Here is a 5,640-nt window from a genome sequence, read left to right on the forward strand (position 1 = left end):
CATCTATGATTTTATAGTTAACACTGAAATATAAACTGGTGATGCCTTCAAGGCAAAGCAGAACTAGACAGTTCCTGCAGCATCACCGAACTCTGACTTCCAGTGCTCCGACACACTGTCCAGCTAACACTGAAGCTTCATAGTTTACAAGTATAAAGTGCTACCTACATGAGTGTAAAAGCTGATCTGCACAAAGGAAACAAAAAACTTTATATACAACAAACTTTTCTAAAATTACAAATATAGCATCTGTACATCTGTCACTTCTGTCATGCTGACAATATGGCATATATATATATATATATATATATATATATATATATACATGCAGACAATGTTCTGATTTAGTTGTCCAGACAGCGTGTGTAATTTAGTGTAATGAACACAATGCCGCTGAGTTCATGGACAGAAAAGATGTGTATTCAAAATACTTCATATGCTAGATACTGTAATAGTTTCTGCATGTGTAAATGCCACTTAAAATATTTTTTGTTCTACTTGATTAAAAGTATATCTTAAGCTAATATTAACTGCACTAACACCCATATTCAGCAACCTATGGCCTTATATAAAGAAATTCAAAAATACAGCTATAAAAACAAGTAGCAAATACTGCCATTCAACATTTTAAACTAAAAGCAGCATAGAAATGCAGTCTAAGACAACAAACTCAAATTTATATCAACTCCCAAGATAAAAAGGTCAACAGTGGGTACTACCAACATGAGAATTTAAAAAAAGAAACACATTCTCTCTGCTGGTATGATGTATACATCAGATCTTCCAGTCTACGGGAACAAGTCATCTTTGTCTTCTATCTCAAGAAATCAGCCCTTTTACAGTTGTTTTTATGAAATGTTTTCTCTCCGTTAAATCATAAGCAGGATAACTTTCAGATATCTCTTTCCAAATCTGCTCCACTGTGACTTCCTGAAAATTACCCCTGCTCAATAATTTCTTTGCTGTTTCTTTTAACTCTTCATCTGTAGGTGGTTTCTTTAGTTTTTTAATTAAAGGATCATCATCTGTACTATCTTCAGATTCACTTTCTTTTTAAAAACTGTCCTGACCTTTGTGGTGCTGCTGTCTACCTTCTTAACATTAGCACTTTTTACAGACTCTTTATTTTAAGAAGTAGCTTTCTGGGATCAGCCAGATAGCTCAGCCGACTAAAGTACCTGCTTAGGCAGAGCGCAGTGGCCGGAGTTTGATCCCCAGCAGGCACGGCCCTGCCCCTGGGGCTGCTGAGACATCTATTGAGACTGGGTGGGGTACGTGCGCCTGAAATCCCAGCTCTTGGGAGGCTGAAAACAAGAGAATCACTATGAGTCCAATCTGTGTAGTGAGACCCTGAAGACCCTGCACCAAATATATTTTTTTTAAGAAATTAGCTTTCTGTTTAGGTTTTTCTTTTTTAGGTATCTTTTTTGGTGGCTGCCCTCTTCACTTTATATTCATCTGAAGACTCTTCCTTGTTTTTCTTTTCCTCTTCATCACTACTACATTGATCTTACAGAATTTCAAGTCATTGGCTTTGCTTTGTCATCCTTGCCATTCCAGCACTGTTCCGTTCCTTTTTACTGCCTTTGCTAGAAGTTTTTTGTTGTTGTTGGGGTTTTTTTGTTTGTTTGTTGTTGTTGGGGTTTGCCTGATGGTTTTGGATTCATTAAAAAATTCAAGATCCTGAGGGCCTGCCCCTTAGCTCAGTTGTTTAAGTGGCTGCTTCAACAAAGCAGTCAGCCTCAGGTTGCTGTGGTTGATCCCCAAAACTCCAGCCAGCCAAACATGCCCTGAAGGCATTCTGAGGCAGCCAAAAAAAAATTCAAGATCCTCTTCACCAGGTTACTATTTACACTGGATCTCTCCAAATCAAAAACTTCACATATACTCTTTAATATGGCATTTCTAAACTTTTTCAACATTTCTTCCTTTTTGTGTACTAGTATAATTCATTTCAAATGGAAAGCCTCTGAACTGACCCGCATTCTTCTTTAATGAAGACACTGTGCCAGGTCTGTTTTAAAGCAGTTTGTGTAAATTTCTTAGTTCACCTGTTTTTTTGTTTTTGTTTTTGTTTTTGTTTTTGTTTTCTTCCTTAGAAAGAAATGTATCCTTTCAGTTTCACTAAGTTTCTGTCCTTTTCCTGGTGCCATCGTAAGTGGTTCTCTTTGTAAGGAAGACGTTTGCATTGCCAGCCGCCCTACATTCTTCTTTTCTCTCTTGCCTTCTACAATGAGATTCTTTTCTTTTTCTTCCTCCTCATTCTCGCTGCCCTTCTCCACCTCCTCCCCAGTCTCCTCTCAGGGATCAAGTATATCAAGCTCCTTCTTGGACATGGGTTGGGCCAGGGTTCCCTCTGCCACTGCGGCAGAGGCCCAGGAGTCCATGCTGAGGATGGTGGGTCCAGGCCCCGCAGGCTTGGCTTGAGAGAGCTCAAGGGGGCCACAGGAAGTGGCAGAGGCCGCACCGGTGCGTGGGCTGCTACCCAGCGTGACATTCACATCACACAGATGTGGGGTTTTTTTTGTTTTGTTTTGTTTTGTTTTTGGCGGAACCGGGGATTGAACTCAGATCCTTGCGTTTGCCAGTCAAGCGCTTATCCTACAGAGCCATCTTCCCGGCCCCAAGATGTGGTTTTTTGAATATATAATGGAGCATTACTCTGCCATAAAGAAAGATAGGATTGAGACATTTCTGGCTAAATGGATGCACACTGAGACCACACTCTTAAGTTAAATAAATAGAGCACACATGGTTAAATACTACACTGTTTCTCTAGTGTGAGAAACCAAAACTATAAATAAGAATCAAATATATAATAGATATTGTGAATAGGAATAAAATGTTCACAAGGAAAGGTAAATTAGGAAGGGGAGGAAGGAAGAAAAGAAAGGAGAGTGGGAGGGAGGGAAGGAAGGAAGGAGAAAAGGAAGGAAGAAAGAAGTGAGGGAGAGAAGGAAGGAAAAGGGAAGGGAAGGGAGGGGAAGGAAAGGAAAGGAGGGAGGAAGGAAGGGTAAAAGAAAAAATGGAAACAAACTTTTATAAATAAGGAGTGAAAGGTAGTTAAAGGGATAGTAGGGGAATGGGGGCTAAAATGAATCTAGCTAGACAATATACAGGTATAAATTCCCTGTGATGAATGTGATCATTATGTATACATAAAATGCAACAATAAATCTTATTAATAAAAGAGAAAAATGAGATGGTATGTTTAGTAGCTAGTATATAACAGGCACTCATTAAATAGTTGTTATTTCAGTAATGATGTGCTGTTTGCTATTGTTGAAGAAAGATAGTAATTCTCTGTAATATTAAGCCCTCATATCATAGCAAACCTTTCTTACTACTTATTAGGTATAGCAACTATTTATTAATGAAATAAAATAATAAAATAAATGTAATCATTGTTTTTCTTCTCCTAGTATCAGAAGTCTTTCAGTGATTCAGATAATTACAACAATCTTTTTTATTCATTTTAATGAGAAAAAAGATAAAATAGCAATGAAATAGTTTCAAAACAGGTTAGTAGGATAATTACAATAATTAATACATTGCATATTGTTGTCTTCATAGTAGATATCCAGAGGACAAGATGCACACACGATATCTTTGTCTAAACAATATTAGTATAAACATTTCTTCACAATGAACTAAGAGAAAGTAGCTGTATATCTACCCTATCACATATATATGCACACACACACACACACACACACACACACATATATATATATATACAAAATGATCTTAATTTATAATTTTGCAAAGTTAGTAACACGTGACACTATGTTGCCTAGCCACTAATAGCTGACCTTAACCAGACAGGATGTTCATCTCAGGAGTGAGGTAGCTTGTTTGCTTTAGGCACTGAGGCCTAGTCCCACCTACACACATCTGATTGATTTCCTAGCTTCGTGGCTCCCAACATATCCTTTTTTTGTTTTGTTTTGTCAAAGATGAGAGTTCCACTGCTGTTAGAGAAGTTGTATTTGGAGAAGTCTTTAAAAGACCTTTTCATACTTGAAGCTAGTACAAAGATTGTAAGTACTTGATTTCAGCAAAACAACCCAATATAGTCCAATAGTCCATAACAATAGTGTGTTATCAGTACAACTGGCAATTGTCAGAAGTTATTGACTTGAGCCTTTTATAACTCAGCATATTGATATGGCATTACTTTTTGTATCTCATAGTTATAATTTTCTGCTGGTTGGTTAAGACTAAGTTAAAGCAAGACCTGCATAACTAAAAATGTAACTTTTGATATCTGATAAGGTCAGCCAAATCCTCTCAGGATTTACCCTGGAATCATGTACAGCACCCTGTAGATCTTTTGGTCAGTGTCAGCCACCTGGATGCATCATGGCCATTGCTTGACCAATTTGTTCTCTGTGAAAGCCTGAGAGAATTTTTTCCCTCAAGATAGCTCTCCTTAGGCACACTCTGCATTGTTAATCACTTTCCTCTGTGGCCCCATAATCTCCTGGATCAGAAAATTTGGGACACCACTGGGTTACAGATGTCACAGCAGAGGTCCTCTTATGTCCTGAGTCCTCACTGAACTTGATGGGCTAGAGCCACAATACTGGCTATCCTTTTAGCCCGTATATTTCTCTAATTTTTGTCTGAAAACTTTATTTATTAAGCATCCAGAAGAGAGGCTTAATTAATGATCGTATTACACTATAACAGAGGCACTAAGCTTAACATCACCATCTGTCTGAATATCAAATGCCTTAGACATAACATGGAACAGCTATGTTCCACCAATCATGGATATTCTAAAATTTAAATCCCTATATAATGTGAAAAAACAATTGCACATTTTTACATAGAAATTTAGAAACCAATCCATATACAACACTGTAGCAGGACAATCCTATGACACTTTTTCCTTCTCTCTCATTTTCTTCTATTATCTTGTTTTTTACAAAAGTTTATTTTAAAGAGAGTAGGGCCGGGGAGACAGCTCAGTAGAATAAGCGTTTGCTTAGCAAGTGCAGGGTCCTGAGTTCAATCCTTGGTACCACAAAAAAAAAGTACTTTAAAGACAGTATAGCAATAATTGATAGCACATTAGAAGGAATACGCATTTAGAAGACCAAAACAACAGATACTTCAAGCATAGTTTTAGTATTACACATTGCTGTCCTCACTGCAGTTCCTTAGTTCAAGATATCAGCATATAGAGTTAGTCAGGGTAAGAATTCTACCAATTAACTGTTACTTTCAAAAACCTAATGGAAATTCTTAGGACCATTGCCTTAACCATCTTGTTGATATAAATGTATGGTTTTGCCCCTGCCATATTTCCTAACTTTTCTCCTTTCTCTCAATTGTTTAATCCTTATGTTCTCTCTTTCCATTTAAATATGCTATACCTTTCAATTTTTATTTCTTCTTTTGGGTTCTTACACTAGGGAACTATACTATATTTACACATATTTGTCTCATTTATTTCAATTATGAGTATAGCTTCAAGTTGCATCTCCTTATGTATGAAGGCTTCAAGTTTATTTTTCTTTATAGCTGAATAATATTCCATTGAATAAAACACCACATCTCTTTCATCCATTCCTCAGGTGATGGGCATTTTGGTTGCTTCCAAGATTTGGCTATCACAAATTGTGCTGCTATGAA

General features: G+C 37.1%; 1 pseudogene; it reads right to left on the reverse strand.

The window, feature by feature from the left end:
- Positions 1-819: 819 nt before the first annotated feature.
- On the reverse strand, positions 820-2,387 carry LOC101581445 (annotated as a pseudogene).
- Between the last annotated feature and the right edge of the window lie 3,253 nt (positions 2,388-5,640).

Source organism: Octodon degus, unplaced genomic scaffold (genome assembly GCF_000260255.1).
Source record: "Octodon degus isolate 3935 unplaced genomic scaffold, OctDeg1.0 scaffold00091, whole genome shotgun sequence".
Taxonomy (NCBI): domain Eukaryota; kingdom Metazoa; phylum Chordata; class Mammalia; order Rodentia; family Octodontidae; genus Octodon; species Octodon degus.